The following is a 23,393-nucleotide window of genomic DNA, read 5'->3' as shown; positions in this document are numbered from 1 at the left end:
TTTAACTGTAGAAACCTTGCAACTCTTTTAAGAGGCTCTGCCACAAACACTTAAATGATGTTTATGAAAAGCCAACAACTCTGGGGCAGTGGTTGTGCATGCTTTTAATCCCAGCACTCGGGAGGCAGAGGCAGGCAGATCTCTGTGAGCTCGAGGCCAGCCAGGACAGGCTCCAAAGCTACAGAGAAACCCTGTCTCGAAAAGCCAAACCAAACAAAACAACAAAAAAAAAGCCAACAGCATGCTTCTTGGTGGTGGCAGGGACCTTGAAGCTCCAGAGTTGTGGCAAAATGGGGTAGATATAGCCGTCAAAGTCACAGTTTTAATCCTACCCATATCACTTAGCAAATGACTCATGTAGTCATAAAAAGGGAGATATGGAGTAAAGATAGATTCGAACAAAAAAAATCCCTTCTAAAGGGTTTACAGTGTGTTTAAAAATATATATGGGATTGGGAGAGAAGAGAAAAAGGATACAGTCCTTAAAAAAGAAAGAAAGAAAGAAAGAAAGAAAGAAAGAAAGAAAGAAAGAAAGAAAGAAAGAAAAGAGAGAGAGAGTAGTTGGATATGGTGGCACATCTTTAATCCCAGCACTTAGGAGGCAGAGGCAGGGGGATCTCTGTGAGTTCAAGGACAGCATGGTCTACAGAGTGAGTTCCAGGATAGCCAAAGATATACAGAAAAACCCTGTCTCAAAAAACCAAATATTAAAAATAAAAATAATAAAATTTAAAATAAAGCCATGTAAAGATGGAAAATACACAGAAAATCTGGATATCGTATGTTATTGTGTTGTCTTTGAATTGTTTGATGGTTGAGAAAGGAACAGCAGCTGCTAAAAGACATTTGATTATAAATGCTGCTGAATTAATCTAACATATATATTTTGAAAATGCCTTGACTTTAAAATTTAAGTCAAAAGATATGTTACTTTGGAGAAGAGATTTTGCTTTTGTTTCCACAGGAAAGGAGAGGCTGTGGATTCATTCTGGGTTAATAAAAATCAGGTTTGATCAAGGAAGACCGCCTAAAAAATCTGATAGGAGCAGATGGCCCAGATGATCCAAAATTTCAGAGGACTTTTGTTGGAGTTTTGTCTGAGTTTTATATCCAGAACAACCTCAAGACTATTGACAAGATGATTAAACCTCACAGAATATTCCAGTCAGGACTTGACCATAATTCTAATTGTTCTTTAGGTCCCCATAAGATTATCAGTGCCCCCAATCAGCAGGAAGTAGCCTAGAAAACTATGCCCACATTCCTAAAAAATGGATTATTGATGTTTGTCTTTCTTTAGAGTGTTGGTTACAAGTTGCTATAGATAATGGTCAGGAAAAAAATCTAAACAAAGGAGATCAGATTCAGAATTCTTGTTTTGACAATAAAAAAGGTGAGGGGAAGTACTGTGGGACAATGGTCTGTACCCTGTAAATATTTGTCACTTGTATTAGTTTAATAAAATGCTGGTTTGTTAGTAGCCAGGCAGGAAGTATAGGTGGGGAAACCAGAATAGGATAATTCTGGGAAGAGGAAGGTTTCAGTCTACAGTCATCACCCATACACAGAGGAAGCAAGATGAGAATGCCTCACTGATTAAAGGTGCCAAGCCACGTTGTTAACATAGATAAGGATTATGGGTTAATATAGGATGTAAGAGTTAATAAGAAGCCTGAGCTAATAGTCAAAATAGTTTATAATTCATGTAGACCTCTGTGTGTTTCTTTGGGACTGAAGGCTGCAGGATCAGACAGGACAGAAACCTCTATCAATACCACATCTATACCTTCAGGGCCAGCTCTACTGTGTTGCTCAGGCCTGGTATAGAAGCCACTTACCTGAGTTCTGCAGCTGATGATGGGCAGGGACAGTTCTGCTCTTATGACCTCAGAGTTAGCTCTCCCACCTGCCTCAGGTGTTTATGGGGGAGGGACTGGCATGTCTGTAATACTGAGTAGTCCATGAACATGGTACACCTCTCTGTTTATTTAGCCTTAACTCTTATCAATGGTTTTCTAAGTTTATCATAAAACTCTTGCATAGTTGTTAGATTTATCTCAATGTCTTTTTTGGCTTTGGGTGCTTTAGACAAACAAACTGATTTGTGCTTTCACACTGCAATCATTAAACTTGGGATTTCCAAGAGTGTGGAGCTTGCTGTCTGCCAGCAACTAAGCAGTTATTCAGCGAATGCCAGGTCCTGCCTTTAATGCTGTTCATTTATCATATTGTCTGCTTGGTAGAGGCATCTGATCCAAGACTTCCCCAGCACCCACAGATGTCAATTATAAGGTTGTTGCTCAGCAACCAATTACAAACTGCTATTCCTACAAATTCACTAGAGCAGCTCCCAGAATACAGGGAAATGGGTCTGCTGACTTATTATAAAGGGTATTACAGAGGATGGATGAAGAGGCTTACAGGGTAAGGTATGGGAAAGAGGGCATGGTACTCTCTCAAGACGGGTCACTCTCCAGGAACCTCATACAGCTCTATTCTAAAGTCTTCGAAGCCTTCTACATTTTTATGGCGGCTTCAGTGCATAGGTGTTGGCACTGGCTATTGGTGATTAACTTCACTTTCACCCTTCTCTCCTCCGCAGAGGCTGGAAGTTCCACCCCTCTGGCAGTGCCCACCCTGAAGCTACTTAGGGACTGCCAGCTGTCCTTACCTTATTAGCATATAATAAAATATCCTCTTGAAGGTTCCAGAGATTTTATGGCTTATGTGCTAGGGATCAGTAAAGAAACACACACACACACACACACTTAAAATATGAAATTTCAATTATTTGTTACCAGAACATAGAAATACAATTATCTTCATATATCAACCCTGTATTCAGTGACCTTGGCAATTTCATAAGAGTTTATCTAAGTAGCTCTTCTGCAAATAACTTAGTCTTTTTTTTTTACGTTAGTTTGATTGTCTGTCTTTTATTTATTTATTTATTAAAGATTTCTGTTTCTTGCCCACTGCCGCCTCCCCTTTCCCTCCCCCTCCCCCAATCAAGTCCCCCTCCCTCGTCAGCCCAAAGAGCAATCAGGGTTAACTTAGTCTTTTTTATAGCTTTACTTTTCCTTGCTTTAGTTTTGACTTTTTATTTGAAAATACTTCTAAATACAGCGATGACAGGAAAGTGCAAAGACCTGCCCTACGTCCTTCATTTCCCAATCCCACTCACTCTCTGCAGCCAGACCTAAACCGTTTGTTTCGGGACAAACAAGAATCATGCATTTTATTTAGTTCTCACTTATCTTCAGTCTTCCTCATTCTGAAAACATTAAATAATTATTATTATTTGCATTCTGTTTATTTGCACACATTTATGTGTGTGTAAGTATACAGATGGAGATCAGATCATGTCCTGGGGATTGAACTCAGGTTTTCGGGGTTAGCTACAAGGACTCTTACCTGCTAAGCCATCTTGACACCCCTCTGAGATCATTCTGAAGCCCTCCTTTGGTTGCCTCATCTTAAGAATTTTGACTACTCTTCAATTTAGGTCTGTCTGGTGGTTCTATAATGCATTCAGGAAATGCACTTTTGGCAGAAATACCAGTGTGGTACTGTGGTCATTGTTGGTGACACTAATGATAGAAGATGGGTCTGAAAGGCCCTGGCATTCATACTCTCCCTCTATGGTGGCAGAGCTGACCTTTGGCTGAGCTGGACTAAGCAGGACAGTGCAGAGACAAGTCCTTGGACCAATGTGTACATTCCTGGGAGGCAAGCTTGTTTCCATGGTTCCCCATGGACAGATCTTGGCTCTTGGCATGCATAGTCCCTAAAACATTACACACGGTTTTCTTCGGTAGACTCATATTAATAAAAACTAGGAAACTAGTCAGGCTAACACATCCACGAAGCAGTGTGTGTTGTCCACCCACTCATCTCGGCTGTGGCTGTTTGCTGCACATCTGGCTACTGGCCAAAGCACTGTCCTGCTGGGACTTTGGCCACGAGGTACACACATCTGCGCTTTCATACCGCATAATAATGATCAGGGGCTGCACGAACTCTGCCACTCTCTGCAGGAGCATTTCTCGTGAGCCCCTACCATAGCTGCACTTCTAACATAGAACTTCTAACTTGTCAGACATTTATGCTGACGTGACGGAGGATGTGATGCTAGTGGGTGTGTCTGTGATCCTCTCTCATGACAGCTGGCTTTATCTGGGTGACATGGCATCTGCTAGACTGCTCTTCTGTAAAGTTAGGACTTCTCGAGGAAGACTTCGCAGGGAGAGCACTGAATCTATGTGACATCTCTCGTGCCTTGTTCAACATTTATCCACCAGATTTAGTAAACACCATTGCCAAGTGGTGATGACTGTTATACCACGACTCCTTCTAAACTTATTCTGTGGTACGGAGGAGCTTTTTCTCCTCCTCATCTACTTCTTCTCTGTATCAGTGTGGACTAAAGTATTTCTGAGGGAAAATAAAGAGCTAGCTCACATAAATGCATTGCACATGGTATTATACCATTGTTTAGTGTGGCCTGAAATCTCAGCTCTGAGATTCCTGGAGATCCAAACAATTTGAAACTCCATCCCTTGTAAGATTTTATATCCCCAGATTGAAAACAAACTAGCAACCGGAGCGTGAACAGACAGACCACTGGAATGGAGAAGTTCAGAACCCAGATAGATTCTACAAATGGCTAGTAAAGAGGCAATTATATAGGTGTCTGGGCGCGGGGAGGTGGTCACTTGGAATCATGCCTCACCCCACACACTGGATCAATTCTAAATACTTCAGTGTTGAATTGCAAGACTCAAAGTCTGCACAGCTGCACCAGAGAACTGGTGAATTATGGCAAAACCAAGAGCTTTTCCACTGCTATCGATATCTGTCCTATATATGTATATGTTAAAAACAAGATATAGTAAATCTTGTTTATTAATACAGCATGTATGGCATCCTAGGGTTTTTGTAAATGAAGAAGACAGAGTACCCTGGCTTGTTTGTGAAGGCAAGTTTGATGAATGAACAAGAAACAATGGTTGTTGCTGGGGCATGAAAATGTCTGTAGGGCACAGACTTCTTTACATTTACTTTTCATTGCTCCTGATCATAATCCTGAACCATGCATCTCAAATCCTGAATACTGAAAAGCCCAAAGATTATTATGGGTCAACTCTAAAACCCCCAAACTGAGCAGGGTATATAGAGAGCACTTGCCCTAGCATGCATGAGGCCCTGGGTTCAACGACCAGTAGCCCCCCAATTCACAATTCTGGAAGATTAGTCCCAAACATTGCTGTTCTAAAACCTGGAATTCCTGTTGAAAAGGGAGGATGTATGTGAGGATTAGAAGGCTAAATCATGGGAAGAAACTGGCGTATTCCGATTGGCTGAATTGTTGGTGAGGGTCTTTCTAGAGGTGATCAGTGTGAGAGCTGGGTGGCCTTGTGGGAGGAGTCTCTTCTGCAGCTGTGTTTCTGAAAGGTGATGATCTTGAGAGCAGGACACTGCCCAACGGCATACGCAAAGACGACCCTTTGTGGATGTGCATACATATCATATCTACACACACACACACAATCATATATATATCTTTGTACCAGGGCTTTGGGATGTAGCTCAGTCTGGCCTTCATCTGTGATTTTGCTATCTCAACCTCCTCCTTATGCTTGGATAGTCCAAACTCATTTTTCTTTTAATTGAAAGACAGACGGATCACGGTGCCCTCTAGTTATTTTAAAGATAAATAATAAGCCGGGCAGTGGTGGCGCACACCTTTAATCCCAGCACTCGGGAGGCAGAGGCAGGTGGATCTCTGAGAGTTCATGGCCAGCCTGCTCTAGAAGAGCTAGTTCCAGGACAGGCTCCAAAGAGAAACCTGGTCTCTGAAAAAAAAAAAAAAAACCCCAAAAAAAACAAACAAAAAAAGAGATAAACAATAAAATCAGAAACATCTGCTAATGGACAAGCCCAGCTGGCTTTTAAAAAATATTTTTGTGACGTGTGTGTGTGTGTGTGTGTGTGTGTGTGTGTGAAAGGGGATACAACAATGTGCTGTGGAAGGAAGAGGATAACTTTGGGGAGTTAGTTCTCTCTTGCCACCTTTAGCTGGATCCCAGGATTTGAACTGAGGTTGTCAAGCTTGTAGCACAAGCACCTTTACCAGCTACGCCATCTTGAGGGCTTTGAGCTGGTCCTGAGAGACTATGGGAGGACAACAGGAAGAAACATCAGTTTTACCCATCCACAATCCTGCTGCCAGTTTCCCTCAGTGCAGCCCTACACTTCTCTCCGATTTCTTTCTGCTTATAAAGGACCACTTACAAAAACCCTTTATGTCTTCACCGGGGAGCTGTTGCCCAAAGCACTTTCTTTCCTTTTCTTTTTAAAGAAACAACATTTTGTAAATGTGGTCAGCCAAAACCATTTTATTTCCTGATTTACGCAGGATGTTCAGGTCAATGGTCAAGCCCATTCATGATAAATACATGACCAAGATTTGAGCTGAATGAACATACCAGCTTGGAAGACAGCAGAAGTTTCAAATCTCAGTTGTTCATAGTTAAGACAGCATAAGCTTCAAATCTCAGTTGTTCCTATCCTAGCTGCAGATTTACTGGAGGTTACTCTGGTTTTGTGTTTTTTTTTTTTTTTTTCTTTCTTTTTCTTCCATCTGTTAAAATGGAAAGCACCTAAGAGTGCACTGTGAGGTCTGTAAGCCTTAAATTCAATGCTAGTCAATGAAGCTTAGAAACTTCTAGTGCTCCCATCAGAGAAATCAACTGGAGGAGGGAGAGCCGGCTCAGAGGTTAGGAGCGTTTGCTGTGAAATTCTGAGGATCCTAGCTCCAAGCCAGGCATCCCACAGACACCCACAGACACACAAATAAGGGAATGAATAGATCTTTTTTTTTTTTTAAAGTCAGGCTTGGTGATGCCCACCTTTAAGTCCAACGAATGCGAGGCAGAGAGAGGCAGTCGGATCTCCGAGTTCGAGGCCAGTCTGGTCTACATAAGAGACCTGGCTTCAAATTAATAGTAATAAAAAAATAAAACAAACGGTACTAGTATTTAATAAACAAATCGCTTCAACCTTTAAGTATAAAAATTAGTAAACCATACCTCCATCTTAATTCAGAGAGCTAACAGCCACCACGTGGGACAGTGCAGAGGGACAGCTGCCATTAAGTGCTCCCAGGGGCAGAGAGAAGCCGGGTGCTAGAATCATCCCACCCACCCCTCACCGGGGGGGGGGGGGACAGCAGTCGGGCTGGGGGGGGGGGGGGGGAGGGAGGAAAGGGAGCTCTCCAGGAAGAGAGGTATACACGGCAGGCAGGGGAGGATCCTATACTAAGATGGTTTTCTATAAGTCAGTCTCTTCACTCTGAGGAAGGAGGCGCGGCTCAAACCTATAAACCCACGTCTCTGCACACCGCAGGCATTTTCTGCTTGTTCAAGTTGGCCTCGAGGGCTGGCCACGGGCCCAGGTCTGAGGCCCTGCAGAGGGTATTGCGATTGGGGGCGATGGGGTCCGTGAAGATGCCACCATCAAGAAGGGAGAGTCCCCAGAGCTGGGAGACTCCTCTAGACTAAGACCAGACTGCGTGGCCCGCGGCGGCAGCGCGGCCAGAATTCCCGGCGCCCGGCTGACTGCGTTACCCAGCTCGGTCTTCGCGTTGGGCCGCAGACACCGCCTCAGCTCGAGCCCGCTGTTTCCTAGCTCCTGAGTGGCTGGGGGGCCGGGATTAACCTTTCACCTCCGCACTTCGTCCAATCACAGGGCGGCTTTCATGCGGCCGCGGGGCGAGCAAGCGACGGGGCGCGGAGAGGTGGCGCGACGCCGGTGGGATTCTCCAAGCCGCTGTGCGCCGTCGCCGCGGGCCGAGCGCGGGCTGCGGCCGAGCAGGGCGCTGCGCAGTCTCCGCAGGCGCGGGCGGGAGGGGTCGGGGCGCGGCGCGGTGAGGCGCGGGCGGCTCCGGGCCCAGGTGAATGGAGTAACCTGACAGCGGGAACGAGGCGACGGCGAGCGGCAGGAAATGGCGGCGGCGGCGGCGGCGCCGGGCGGCACAGGGAGGCCTGGGCTGTGACGCGCGCGCCGGAGCGGGGTCCGATGGTTCTGGAAGGCCCGCGGCGCCCAGTGCTGCAGGTGAGGTGGGCTCCCCCTGGGCCGCTTTGTGTCCGGGCCCCGGGGACTGAAATGCCCGGCCCGCCTCTTGTGCGCGGCCCGCGCGGGCGCCGGGAGCAGGCCGCGACGCCGAGCTCGGCCGGGTGACGGTCCACGCGGACCTCGGGCACCCCGGGACTTCGAGCCGGGGCCTCTCCGCACCCCCTTCCTGGGAGGAGCGGGCTTTGACAGGTCCTGTTTGGCGTGCGAAGCCCGAGCGAAGACCGGAGGTGCACACGCGGGCCGGCGACCCGGGCCTGCCGAATGGCGCGGGACCCGTGAACACCTCAGAGGACCAGGAGGGGAACAAGGCCTCGGACGAGGTGACGGCTGGAGTCCTGGGAAGGATTGTTGTGTGGTTATTGGCAGGTGACCAGGGCTGGCCCCAGGGGGCGGTTGGCCGAGGCCATCTTTTCTGCCCCTCCCCTCTCAGGTCGCTGTGCCTGGACCCTGCGAAGGGGCTTTCATTGGACAGATTGATGTGCGTTTCAAGCTAGCCCTTCAGGTTGGTGTGGATTGCCTAGCAGAGCTGAGCTGCCCTTGTGACTTTGCCTGCAGGACAGCGCCAGTGTCCTGAAGATTTGCTTAAACGGATGATTGAGAAGTCTTTGATCTCTAGTCCTTGCTTTTGTGGGGAGAGTTGTAGTAACTTAACGGTTAAGTTACCAATATATGATGGTGTAGGTATTATGATAATCACATGTGGGAAACCTTCATCGGATAAAAGAGAGTTGCTTGGGAGCTCACCCTGCCTGACTTTCTGAATCTTCGCAGTCCTGATTGTCAGTATCCTGAGCAGCCACACCGTCAGTCAGTAGAAAAGGGCGCAAGTTGAGCCACTTGGGAAATAGGAAACCTGCTGTAAAATGCGTTCACTAAGTTGGAAATTCGTTGGTATAAACATTAAACTTTCCAAGTAAAATTTCCATTGTAACCATGAGCTCAAAAAATGTATTAAAAGGTGAAGGCTTGGGCAGTAGTTTTGATATTACTGATATCTTTGGAAGCTGAGTTCTGGAATGATCTATTTTGCCAAGTATCTTTCAGGCTACCTGTGGCACATGTCGTGTGTAATAAAAGTGCACATGCTCATGAATGGAGAGTGTATTTTATTAGAACGGTCGGCACCAAAGTTGCTTTTATTATGATCAGCGTGGTAGCCTACGTTTATGAATGACTCCAGAAGATGGCTTGTTTGGTTTCAGTTGGGTGATAAAAGACCTTGCAACTACTTTAGTAAGGGTTGTCTTTGCTTCCCATGCTGAACACTCCGTTATGACAGCATTTCTGGGTAGGAATTGTAGAACTAGGCTCTCTTCCTATTGTTGAGCTTTCTTGTCTTGGTTGTAGAAAATATTTGGATGTAGCCTTGACCTGTCTTCCTTGACCTCAGGATGCTTCTGCTTTACTCAGTCTCTCCAGTAGTGGGGTGACAGGCATAAACTGCCAGGCCTGGCTCTCTTGGTTCCGATTGGATAGCAATTTTGTGGCTGTGTATAATTAGTAGTATTTAGGTATAGTTCTGCTTTCTAGGGAGGGTAACTTTTATAGCATTGCATTATATCATTGCCATAGCTTACTCTTTGCCGCTCTCTGATGATGTAACATCTATGGCCTTCATGTCAATGCACGCATCAGTTTCCTCGCTTAGACTGGTAGTCTGTTGTATGTACAGATTGTCCCTAGCTTATAATGGCTTGACTAGACACTTTTTAGCTTTAGTGTGTGTGAAAATGTACAGTTACAGTAGAAACTGTTCTTTACATTTTGAAGTTTTGATTCTTTTTCCTGTCCCAGTCAGACATGTGATCCTGAAGGGTAACCAATGGTCCCTTACATTATGCTTTGTTGCTAAGTTAGAAAGTTTGATCTACTAAGTATACACTTTTCCCAGGTCTGTATTTTCAACTTAGAAGTAGGTTTCTAGGGCCATCGACGGAGGAGAAGCACCTGCATATGAACCTTTCTGCTTATCCGGCCATCTGTGGGTGGATGGCAGCCTTTTGACTGAGAGGAGTTGGTGTTGTGAACATGGATATGAATGGCTCCACTTGAGACCTGCTGTCATCCCTTCTTTTGGGCATATACCCCAAAGTGGTCAGTTTGTTTGCTGATCGTTAGATCAAAACACTAGGCTCAGGTTTCTTCCAGACTCTTTTTTTTTTTTTTTTTGGTTTTTCGAGACAGGGTTTCTCTGTGGCTTTGGAGCCTGTCCTGGAACTAGCTCTGTAGACCAGGCTGGTCTCGAACTCACAGAGATCCGCCTGCCTCTGCCTCCGGAGTGCTGGGATTAAAGGCGTGCGCCACCACCGCCCGGCCAAACAGGGATTCTTATCACAGAATTTGTTCAGTGGATCAGCAGGCTGTTATGCCCTGATGGAGTCAGAGGAAGGGGCTGCTAAAGTTTCTGTGTACCTTGTACAAATAGAAAGTTGGAGCCTGGTGATTATTTTGTTTACCTTAGGCTCTGCTGTTTGGGCATTCAAAAGTTTAGCTCATCCTGAAAGCCAACAGATATGTGTGTGTTATGCTGGCTTTTATTTACAGGCTTCTTTGCAATATCTTCAAAGTAGGCTGTACTCTTTGGAGGTAGCAGTGTTTTGGTAACATTCTACCTCTTTAGTCTGCTGCTTGGACCTTTTAACCATTGTTTCCTGATTCTTTGATGATTACCAACATTTCTGCTAAAGAGACTCTAGTTTTAAAGAATTCTGTGCATAGATGAGCATTAGTGTAATAATTATGTTCCTTGAGAAAGGATGTAGGACGTCCTTGTGTTAATAAAAAGGTGTTTTAGAGAACTATGAAAATAATAGTGCAGGTGCAGAATAGTTCATGGATGGGAGAATTAGGTGAAGAGCTTCAAATAAGGATAATTCACAGCTTACATGTAACTAAAGTGCTTTTACATTTTTTGTTTTAATTTGCCAAAGTGAGAGAGGAACTAGGGCTAATTATAGTTGCCATCGATTAATGAAGGACGTGTACCAGTTAGCCAGGGTAAGCAGACTTTTCTCTTTTATGAACAGGGATTGTTTGCATTCTTCTGCAAAATAATATTGTCAGTGTATGGAGTCAGTGTTGACCCTTCTAGGTGATAAACATTTCCCTCATGCCCTTATAAAGAAACTTAGTCAAAAGCATAAGGGAGTCTGGCGGTGGTAGTGCACACCTTTAATCCTAGCAGGCAGGAGGCAGAGGCAGGTGGATCTCTGTGTTTGAGGCCAGCCTGGTATACAAAAGCCAGTTCCAGGACAGGCTCCAAAGCAACACAGAGAAACCCTGTCTTGAAAAACAAAAACAAACAAACAAAAAGCATAGGGAGAGTCAGAAAGCATTGGTAAGATGCATGTTTGTTTCCGGTGATGTCATCTCCACTGGAGTTCAAGTGTCCCTTGTAGCATGCAGACTTTGGTGACAGATAACAGTTAATTGAGGATGCACCCTTTGGGGCTGCGGAGACAATCAGGACTTTGCAAACTGGTGTTTTTGCTGGCCTTCAGGAGCCTGTGTTGGGTGAAAAAGTAGGATTGCTTGCTTGTGTGGTGGTTTGGACCTGTTAATAAAAGAGCATGTAGAATCAAAAACCCGTTGCCATTGTTCTTGAGGTCTCAGTAGTCCTCCTTGTCCGCTACTATGTTCAGCGAGACCGGTTTTGACCCAGGCTTTTTCAGACCCAGGCCAGCTGACCTTGGTGAGTTCCTGATAGAACATCCCCATTGTCTCAGTGTATGGGTGCACCCCTCGCGGTTCTGAGTTCCTTACTTGTGCTCTCTCTCCTTCTGCTCCTGATTTGGACCTTGAGATTTCAGTCCGGTGCTCCAATGTGGTTCTCTGTCTCTGTCTCCTTTCATCGCCTGATGAAGTTTAATATTCAGGAGGATGCCTATATGATTTTCTTTGGGTTCTCCTTCTTATTTAGCTTCCCTAAGAACCCGAATTATAGGTTCAATGTCCTTTATTTATGGCTAGAAACCAAATATGAGTGAGAACATCCCATATTCCTCTTTTTGGGTCTGGCTTACCTCACTCAGGATGGTGTTTTCTATTTCCATCCATTTGCCTGCAAACTTCAAGAAGTCCTTGTTTTTTACTGCTGAGTAGTACTCTAATATGTATATATTCCATACTTTCTTCAATTGGTTTCGAGGGAGCCTAGGCAGTTTCATGGATGCTCACCTTACTAGACCTGGATGGAGGTGGGTGGTCCTTGGACTTCCCACAGGGCAGAGAACCCTGATTGCTTTTTGGGCTGACGAGGGAGGGGGACTTGAGTGGGGGAGGGGGAGGGAAAGGGGAGGCGACGGTGGGGAAGAGACAGAAATCTTTAATAAATAAATAAAAAAAAGACAACATTTAAAAAAAATAAAATAAAAGAGCATGGAGAGAAAGGTGCATATCTGAAGTGTAGCTAGAGAAATGGGAAATTTTGGCCATGTAAGAAAGCCTTTATGGACTCAGGTCCATATTGACTTTCCATTTTTCTAAAATGGCTGATTAAGGGTTGGTGCTCCTGATACTCACCTACCTGCTACGAGTCAGTGACTAAGATGCCAGGCCACCTTTTAGGCATGGAGCTTCAGTTTGACTACTTGCTGAGCCTTGGTCACCTAGACCCAGAAGCCATATAGTAACATGAGCTGTTCGTAGCTATGTTGAGGTTCCTAGACTCACAAGGGGGAAGCACTGCATTTGTTGTCATGGCCACACACAGCACTTGTGTAAAGGAGTACTTGCTTCTGCTGAGTAAGTAGATCAGTTTATCTTTATAAAAGTTTTAGAAACTAACAGTTCTGTGAGGAGGAATACTGCTGGCTTTGTAAGGCTTTTGAAAAAGACCTTGACTCTTCCGATAGTGGACAGATCATGCCTTTGGATTCTTCTCTGCTTGTGTCTCGGAAAACAAAATTAAAAAAAAATTCTCTTAGGGATTATAAAAGATTATGCCATGACTCCCATGTTACTAATATTGTAATACATATCCAGTTTTTTTTGTTTGTGTGTGTGTGTGTGTGTATGTGTGTTTCGAGACAGGGTTTCTCTGTGGCTTTGGAGCCTGTCTTGGAACTAGCTCTTGTAGACCAGGTGGCCTTGAACTCACAGAGGTGCGCCTGCCTCTGCCTCTGCCTCCCCACTGCTGGGATTAAAGGCGTGTGCCACCAGCGCACTGCCATATCCAGTTTTATAGTGGAAATAGTCCAAAAAAGAGGGCTTGTGCACAGCATTTTCATAGATGATTTTCTTTTCTTTTTTTTGTGTACTTATGTATTTATGTGCATATATAATTATCAGTAATAGTCAAAGAAAAACTTTCAATTTGAGTAGGAGTAGGGAGCATGGGAGGAATTGGAGGGAAGAGAATGACAAGTGTGTGTGTGTGTATGCATATTTTCTTTTTCCCCTTTTATTGAAAATGCATTTTTCCCCTCACATAATATGTTTTGACTACTATTTCCCCTCTCTCTACTTCTCCCAGTTCCTCTCGATCTTCCCTCCCATCCAGATTGAGCCCTTTTGTCTCTCATTATAGAACAAACAGGTTTCTAAGGGATAATAATAAAATATAAGCTAAAACAAAAACTAACAATTTGGAATAGGACAAAACAAAAGGAAAAGAGCCCAGGAGAAAGTACAAGAAAGGACACTGAGACCCACTTGTTCACACTTAGGAATTCCACAAAACAAACAAACAAACAAACAAACCACTGAACTGGGGTCTGTGGGGTAAGAAGAGAGAATAAAAATTTTAAAAGATAATTTTTTTTTAAAGTCCTGGCACATTATGAGACAAGGAACTTTCAAAGATACCCTTGAGTTCATTTTGTGTTGGCTATCTGTTTCTGGATATGCAGCCCCCCTAAAGACTAGTTTGTTTCTCCCCAAGACTCCCTTGGAGAAAAGTGGCTGTCTTTTGCAAGTGGTTATCTGTTGAGATAGCTTCTGGTTTTGGGATGGTGGCATGCGTCTACTTCAGCTTTCAGACCCCATCTGGTGCAGACCTGTGAAGGCCCTGTGCATGCTGCCTCAGTCTCTGTGAGTTTATATGATTTAGAAGGCCTTGCTTCCTTGGTGTCCTCCGTCCCCTCTGGCTCTTATACTCTTGCCTTTTCTTCCAAAGGATTCCCTGAGCCCTGAGGGGAGGGATTTGAGGGAAACGGCCTGTTTAAGGCTGAGTGTTCCAACATCTCTCTTCTACTCTTTGCTTATTGTCTAGGTCTCTATATTTGTTCCCATCTGCTTCAGGAGGAAGCTTTTCTAATGATGGATGAGCAAGGCAGTGATCTATAAGTATAGCAGAATGTCATTAAGAGTTATTTATTGATATGCTCTTTTAGTAGAACAGTAGTATTTGGTTTTATATTTTGTCCCTGGCTTATCTAGTCTCAGGTTCTTGGTTACCCAAGCAATGTCTGCTAGCTCGTGGAGTAGCCCTTACATCAAATCAGACATTAGTTGTTTACTCCCACAGGCTTCTTGTAACTATTGTATCAACATATTTTGCAGGGATGTACCATTTGTATATCAAAGGGTTTGTTTACATTTCTCCTTTGATAGCACACAGAACCAGGGGTGAGAGCTCTGTATAGGCACCAGCTTGACTTCTCCATGTTCAATGAGTTGTGTAGTTGTTGTCTTCAGCAACAGGGCCTTGCCGCATAGACAGTTTTCTACAGGGCTCATCCGCACTGGTTAGCTAGTTCTGTGACAGCCTCACATGCCCTTCTTCACCTGTTATGTGTGAATAAGTGTGCTACCCTGAGATAGTACTTTAAGCTGGCACAAGCTTTTCTATGTGTTGTTAGACCTGATGAAGACTAGTCATTCTTTGACTTTGACACCTCTGGTTTCATGGAATTTATGACTCATCCCCCCAAATATGCATCTATATCCATAATTTTATATAAAATAATAGGAGATGCAGGCAAACCCATCCTTTTATAGACATTTGAGTTAGGCTATGGCTACTCATAAACAAGTACTGGGCTAATACAGGGACAAAATTCTGGATAGCCTCAGGACAGATATGTTTGAAACTTAACTGATAGTAACCTAAGACATGATTTTAAAACCTATAGTCAGCCGGACAGTGGTATCTCACGCCTTCAATCCCAGCACTTGGGAGGCAGAGGCAGGTAAATCTCTGTGAATTCGTAGCTAGCCTGGTCTACAGAGCTAGTTCCAAGACAATTAAGGCTACACAGAGAAACCTTGTCTTGAAACAAAACAAAACACTAACAAAGAAATACCACGGCCAAGCTGAGCTGACTGCAGCACATACCTGAAATTCCAGCCTTTGGGAGGCAGTAGAATCCTGAAGTCAAAGCCAGCCTGGTGCTATATAGTGAGATTCTACCTCTGAACACCAAGGCTCACATTCTATTATAGTTGTTCTATAGAAGTTGGCTTTACTTCTATAACTTGGTTTGTCATTAAGGGCAAGTCAGCCTGTACTGCCATGTTTTGTTTTTGTTTTTCTCATAATGATATAGTATACTAGATCCTTCAGGTACCTTACAATCAATAATCTCTCAAACACCCCATAATCTATGTACTTCTACATTTCAGACTGAGTCATTTACATTAAAAATAAGATCTGGGTAGATACCTTTGCCAAACTTTACAGCTGGTGACTGAAAACATGGGGATGATAGAACCAAGACCTTCTGAGCAGAGCGTGCAGGATGGAGGCTTTGGGAGTAAGGCTTGAACACTAGAGAAAGCCTTGGGTGGGGTGGCAGCATCTTAGAAACAGGAGTTCTGTCTCCTCTAGTGCAGCTTGGTGTTGCTGACTGAGAATCTGACAGACTCCTAGCTTTGCTACGCTCTAGTATAGCAAACAATGCACAGTGCATTGAGAAGCCTGTCCATGGTCATGCTCATACTTTATGACACCTGCCACTGTGTTGATGCTGCCCATTTCTTAGGATGGTTTACTGTAAAACTGAATATTAAGAGGGGATTAAAAATCTCAAATTCTAAATCTTTATGTATGCTTGTTACATATAATAAAGTCAGCTAATGTCAGGCTAATCATAATTGTGAGAATATTAAGAACAAGACAAGTTTCTGGTGATAGAACTGATGGGAACCTCAAGTGTGTATGCAGTGCGGAGCAGAGTTGGTGTTGCTGTTCTCCGAGCAGACTTCCTAACACTTTGGCTCTTGAGGGTAATTTTTTTATAAAGATAGGCTCTGGCTTCCAGCCTTTCTCCATTAGGATGCCTAAAGCTTTGCTAAACTGGTTTCCTTTGGTGTTTATTAGAAGTTTCAATTGTATCTGGTAGACATTTTTTCTCTTTATATAATTTATATTTTTTATATCTTTATACATTTATAATATATTCTGAGGATTCCTGGAGGCAGTATCACCATTTTGGATTGAGGTAGAGATAAGAGCCAGTGGCTGACAGTTTTGCTTTTCTGAGCTCCAGGCGTGCTTCCATCTATTAAAATACAAATGAAATAGCATTACAGGTATTGTGTAGATTCATTTCAGGATTGTGCATTTTACGTAGTTGTCCTGTTTCTTCTCTTAATCTGGAAGGTTCTCAGCTTTTTCCTGATACTGACAGTTTTGTGAAATGAATATCAGATTTGGTTTTATTTCCTGGTAGTTGGATTCAGGCCTTGTACTTTGGGTATGAAAGCTTCATGAGTTACATGTCATTATCCCACTGTCTTCAAGGATAGACCTTGAACATAGAAGAGAATTTCGAGTGGTTAGCAGTTACTTAAGGCAGATGAGAATGACTGTAGTTGGATGATGTCACCTTAATTACTGTACAGATTGACACTCTGTAGCTCTGACAGTTCCATTCTAGTCATTCCACGGGCTTGGCGTGTCAAGGATGGAGGTGTTAACCTTTGAAATAATTCAGGTTTAAAGCTTGTGGGAATAGAAGATATCTAAACTGAGTTTTGTATTTTAACTACAAAAAGCTGCTTTATCTTAATAGATGTGAATTGAAGGTTAGAGTAAGAAAGTTGGGGCTTTATGTGTGTGTGTGTTTAAAAAGACAAGATCTCCTTGTGTCCTCATGCTGGCCTTGAACATGGAGTCCTCCTGCCCCAGCCTTTCCAGTGCTGCTTGCTGAGCCTTTGGATCAGCTGTTGGGAAGAGCTGTAGTTTATTCTCAGAATTAAAAAGTGATAGTGGATTATGAATATTGTTTTCCTGCATTTCAGACGTAATTTGGAATTTACAGTAGGTTAATAGGTGAACAAATGAAGTCATGGACAGTGGTAGCTAATAGTAAGTGAGGATGAGGTTCTTTTTCTTTTCAGAGATCTTGAGTGTAGCACGAATTCTAATTGGTCTAACTAAATAAAACTCGGAGTCAGATATTAGGAGGTGAAAACTGAAGGATCGGAGAAGCAGTGCAGCCAGTCACTAGAGAGACCTTTTTTTACCCCTACCAATGCTCAGACCAAAGATCCTTTCCTCAGACTGTCTCCTCAGACTGTTCTTGTCTCCTCTGCCTTATAGTCCTCTCTCCACCCAGCCAATCCTGTCTCCACCTCCTCAGTTCTGGAATCCCAAGTGCTGGGATCACTTTTGTGTGAGCTCAGTTTGTCTTTTAGACAGATTCCACCTTGTGCAGCCTAGAGTGGCCTTGAACTCACTGTGGCTCTGCCTTGGTCTCCCAAGTCCTGGGACTGAAGGTGTGTGCCACCACTCCCTGGCCTCTTGCATTCTGATCTTCAGGCAAACTGTATTTGTTAAAACACAAACAAAATATCACTACGTTTCACCCCTTTTTCATCTAAAAAAAAAGGCTGTTCAACTAATATAAAAAAACTATATATAATAACTACAATAATGATATACAATGCATACGAGCAATAAATACATAACGTCTAGTCTATTTGTATTTGATAAGTTCAGAGAAAATACTCCATTATCTACCCTATCTTGGTGAGTCCAAAGTTTTGTACCTAATTTACTTTTTATTTTAACTTGTATACCAATTTAAAATTATCTTTTTGTGTCTCTCTACTTTATATACTTTACATTGCTTTAGTGAATATTTTTTTTGAGTCTGGTAAATAAGGAAAACTATAACTACAGTTGAGCTTTTGGGAGGCATGGCAGGAACAGACCCTGATTGGATGGTTAGATAGCCCACTTGTGGGATTGCTGACAGCCTCTTAGACAAAGCTGGCATGAGCTGTGTGAATGGCGAGTGATAGGGAGTAGGGAGTGTGATTGATTGCCTGCATTGTGAGGAGGGCAGACGACCAGGTGCCGCACAGCTTTACCCTTGCCTGCCTGGAGCTTTGCTGTCTTTTCATATTTAATGAAACATCCTCTGCATACAGTAGTCACTTAGATTTGCTTTGCAGGATTAACCCCTTTTTAACTATTCCTCTCTCTCTCTCTCTCTCTCTCTCTCTCTCTCTCTCTCTCTCTCTCTTTCTCTATCTGTGCCCGTGTGTGTTGTGTGCATGTGTGTGTGTGTGCCCGCATATACTTATTCAGTTCTCCCTACGCATAGATACCTTTTGGTGTGATAGATTGGTAGAAGATAGACATGGACCGGATAAAACCATAGCATTTGTTGCACAGTGTTGAAAGCAAGGTATGGAGAATCAAGTGCAAGCCTGAAACTTACCTTGAAAGCTCGTAGTGTGTTAAATATTTACCTCTCAAAACAAAACTGCAGAATAGCTGTCATTATGGCTATTGAAAAGATATGGTGGGTGTCTGTGTTCTTCTGGGGCTACGGTGTCATTTTCTGAGATGGATTCCAAAGAATCAGACAGTTGGCTGGAGCATAGGGATACTTTCACATGGGCAGTTTTACTTATGTTAAACTTCATTTGGGACAATATAATGAAAATCAAAGCAGAGCCAGGCCTGGTGGTCCACACCTGTTGGGAAGTGGATGCAGGAGGATCAGTCAGTTCAGGGTTATCCTTGGTTACATAGGGGCTTTGAGGCCAGCCTGTTCTGCATAAAGTCATGTATCAAAAAAGTAAACAAAACCAACACCACCACTACTATAATGATAACAACAAAGATCATTTATATTACAAATTTAGAAAAACTCCAGAACCCAAATTGTAGTGGAATTGCAAATGTAAACAAGGCCATCACATGTGGCAGTAGTAGTCAGTCTTCAGGCTTAGGTGACTGACGTCTCCTCCTCTCCATCCCTTTCCTTTCTCTAGGTTTAACTAACAGTCACACAGGTCTTAGTGGTAAACTGTAATTAAAAAGTGCATTTTCATTTGACGTCATGGTATACACATTTTTGTCTGTTACAATCTGTCCTCCTTCTCAATGGGTGTACTAGGTTGCCTCTTGAAAACCAAGCCATAGTTTGCCAAAATATTTTCTCATTTGCTCTTGTTCTTAGACATGTAGCTGAGGGATGGGCCATTAGGGATAGCAAAGGTGTAGCAGACCACACTCAGGTTTTTTTGTTTGTTTGTTTTTGTTTTAATAATTACAGATATGGCAAGTAAAAGTAGAAATGTCACCACCTGTCCTGTGCTCTTTTTAGCAGTCTAAAGAGAGTGGTGTTTGAATTCTGGCACTCATCATCCATTTTTTTTCCTCCTTAATATTTCAGTTTTTAGTTTGAGGTTTGTCTTACTATAATATAGAGTCACTAAAAATAGTTGAAACATCCTTTATGTATTTATCTTACATACTGTGGTTATTTATTTTTTATCTTATATTTTAAAACTTACCCATTTGATTGCCATTGTTTCTTTTTCTGTGTGTATGACTATGGGCATGGGTGTGCAAGTGCAGACACCAAAAGATGATGTCCAGTGTCCTATTCTGTCACTCTCTGCCTTGTCCCTTTAAAACAGGGTCTCTCAGTGAACCAGGAGCTCAGGAGCACACTTTGTCTTGACAAGCTGGTTGGCCAGTGAGTTCTGGTGAGCTGTCTGTCTCTGCCACCTTTAGCTTGGTGCTTACATGTGGACACGGCAACATCCAGCTCTTCTGTGGTTGCTGGGGATCAGAACTCAGGTCCTCATGCAGGGCCAGCAAGGGTTCTTAACCAGGAGCCATCTCCCTGACCCCATTTAGTTTTTAATTTATTACTTTTTTCTTTATTTTTATTTTATGTGTACTGTGTTTTGTGTGCATGTATATCTGTGCACCACATGCATGCAGTGCCCATGGAGGTCAGAAAAGGCCATTAGAAACTGGAGTTAAAAACAACTGTGAGCTGCCACGTGGTTGCTGGGAATTGAACCTGGGTCCTCTAGAAGAACAGCCAGTGCTGAGCCATCTGAGCTATCTCTCCAGCCCAGCCCACAAGGTCCCTCACTGGACTGACCAGGAGCTTTCCGATTTGGTTAGAGAACTAGTAGGTACAAAACTGCTTAATTTTATTTCCTATTATGTACCATTTTCCTAATTTGTCTGATTTTCATCATCGTGTTGATGATGACTGGGTAGTTGGGAATAGAGAGGAGGAAACTTTATTTCTACTCTCTTAGATTTGGTAGTTGGAGTCTTTAGATAATCTGACAAAGAGCAGAGTTTTAGGGGGAAAATCTTAAAAATGGTGTTGATACTATTATTTTTAGGGCCACCTGGTTTCTTTCTCTCTCACACACATCCACCCTCACACCCTCCCACCCTACCTCCCCACCCCACCCCACCCACCCATCCCCACACAAAGTGAAACTCCAAAGAATGCTTTGCCCCCAAATAAAAGGATTGCTTTCTACATCATTGGCAGTCAATGTGCCTGCTGTGAAGATGGAGTGACTACATGCAAGCAAAACACAATACACGTAAAATGAAAATAAAGGAGAAAAAAACTAAGCAATAAATAAAAAACTGAATGGAATCAGGCTCTTGGGTAAGAACCCTTACTGGCCCTGCATGAGGACCTGAGTTCTGATCTCCAGCAACCACAGAAGAGCTAGCTGGGTGTGCCCGTGCCTGCATGTAAGCGCCAAGCTAAAGAGAGCAGAGACAGAACTCACCAGAGCTCACTAGCCGACCAGCCTGATTTATTCACAGTCATAGCTAAGTGTGATAAAGTGTGAAATAGCAGGAACAGAGGCTTGGGCCTTTAGGGCTGGAAAACTGTAGAAGGTGTCTAGAAGTATCTAGAAGGAACTAGTGAAAGCTAACGGTTGTTTGGTAAAGTTTGGTCGTCTAGACTATCATGGGGCCATCTCTGTCTGCTAGTTATTGGACTTGAGTTCTTCCCTTTGGAACAGACTGGAGGGATTTATACCTTAGTTTTTGGTAGAAAGGGGAAAGAGAAACCTTTTCCTGAATCTGCATGCTTCTTAATGCCTTGAACTCAAAATAATCTTGGGGTCACAGTGGCATGTTTAAAGGTAGTATATATTTATCTTCTTTGTGAGTTTGTGGTTTTTTGAGATTAATCTGGCTGAAAATACTATGTAAAAACTTGTGCTTTATGTTGCATACAAGGTTGTATTTTCTGTATTGAATCTTAATTATAATTAATTATATTGTAAGTGTTTAAGAATTCTTTAAAAATTTAGGTTAAGAAGTATAGTTCCTGTGTTTGCTTTAGGATCTTATTTCATCCTAATACATGTTCTTGCTTTTTGGGCCAGGAAACAGTTTTCGAGGGATATTGGGGCTTGATATGCATACACTTTGACCTATCTGATGTGTCTCTTGCGGATTTGGATACCAAAAAAAGAGAAAGACTACTTTCTATATCATTCATATTCATGGTGCCTGATGGCTGACTCCATTAGTGAGAAGAGGCCAGAGCCTCTATTTGACATGGACCTTCCAAGGACAGCTGAGACATTGTCCTGACTAACTTAGAAGAGGAAGGAAGGGATTTAGGAGGGGTTTTAACCAATACTGACCATTGGATGTGTGAGTTCCTTTTTAATAGAGCAAGTGTTGGCCTACTTTAGTAGTTCCATCTTATTTTTAAACTTTCTCTCTGTGCTGTTGAGGAACATGTTTTAGGGTTTCTCGAGTCCTTAAGTTCCAAGAAATGAAATTTACTATTTGGCATGAATTGTTCTTGAGAATTGGACTGTGTTTAAAATGTTTTAAAGCCATGTTGGAGAAATAGAACAGAAATTCTCTGCACAGAGCTAGAAGAAAAAGGAAACAGTTTCATTATTGAGCAACATTAAGGTAGACTGGAGCGCATCAAGGCCAACTCTGAAGACAGGAAGAACGTTGATCTTTATGTACTTAAGTGGTGTCTATAAACCCAAACCCAGAAACTGGAAGCAAGGAGTCCTAAGAACTGATGCTGTGGTAGCTCAGAATCTGTAAGCAAGGCATGGGCAGTGGCGACTTCTATGAGCAAACTTCGTTTGTTACAAGGCAGACAACATTTTTTGTGTGTGTGTGTGTGTGTGTGTGTGTGTGTGTGTGTGAAACTTCTGTTGGAGTTGAGAACAGGTACTATATAACAGAACCTATGTGACCAATAGAAAAGGAAGAAGAGACTATATATATAAAGCCGTACTACGAGAAACAAGACTCTGGCTTCTTTCTGTATGTCTTATGTCTGGCACAGTATAGCTGATATCTGTTTTAGGTCCTGCGGTCAATGACTGGCCACAGGTTGAAGACCTTTCTTTAGAGATGAACTTTCTAGTATTCTGGCTTGATGATGAGAGGTCAGTTTTATAATTTGGAGTCAGGTGACAAATTAGGCCTATCTCTTCCCAGGAAACTAGTTGTTCTCTACCTTGTACTATTTCAGAGATGTCGTTTAGGCTCTTGAGGTAACTTCCTGTAGTTAGGGAACTAGAGGCTTAAGTTTCTGCACACTGAAGGGGAAGGATAAGAGAATGCTGAAAAACAAAGGAAAAGGGGTTTCTTCTTATTTCAGTATTTTTTTTTAAGGTGTAATTCTCTTTACCCCATGCCAGGTGATCATCTCAAGATGTCACTTGGGCTCCCCAGCTGGTGCCATTGTCTAGGCTAGCTTGCTGTAGGTGTTTAGATCCCCATAGCACCCCTGTTGCCGGGAACTTTTCAGGGTTAACAAGTTTGACTGAATGTCAATGCTGTAATGTTCATGCTGAGACCCCCTCTTGCTTACCAGGGGCTTTATGGAAGTTGTATATTAGGAGCTCAAGAGTAGGATGAGTGGGACATAAATTTATAAAGTTAGTAGTGACAGAATCTCTGAGATTCTGTTAGCTTACCTTGAAAATTCATACTAGGAATGGAAGAGCTGTCTGTCTCTAACTGTGCCCACTGCTGAGGTGGTTGCTAATGGGAGTTTTTGGTTTATTTTAAAACCTAGTATCATTTAGAGCTTATCTTA

At 43.1% G+C, this 23,393-nt stretch overlaps 1 protein-coding gene across 3 annotated transcripts in view; it reads left to right on the top strand.

The window, feature by feature from the left end:
- Window positions 1-7,071: 7,071 nt before the first annotated feature.
- Dicer1 (dicer 1, ribonuclease III) overlaps window positions 7,072-23,393 on the top strand; it is a 70,458-nt gene continuing 54,136 nt past the window's right edge. Inside the window, exon 1 of one of the 3 annotated variants that reach the window (XM_050151496.1) lies at window positions 7,072-8,115. The gene's annotated coding sequence lies outside the window, so the exon portion shown is untranslated. The remainder of the gene's footprint in view (window positions 8,116-23,393) is intronic. The other 2 variants (XM_050151494.1, XM_050151495.1) reach the window with 2 other exon arrangements.

This window comes from Alexandromys fortis, unplaced genomic scaffold, assembly GCF_014885135.2.
Source record: "Alexandromys fortis isolate MF-2015 unplaced genomic scaffold, M_Fortis_MF-2015_v1.1 scaffold_63, whole genome shotgun sequence".
NCBI classification, from domain to species: domain Eukaryota; kingdom Metazoa; phylum Chordata; class Mammalia; order Rodentia; family Cricetidae; genus Alexandromys; species Alexandromys fortis.
The sequence above is the reverse complement of the archived record's forward strand: the minus strand, read 5'-3'. Positions and strand labels throughout refer to the sequence as shown.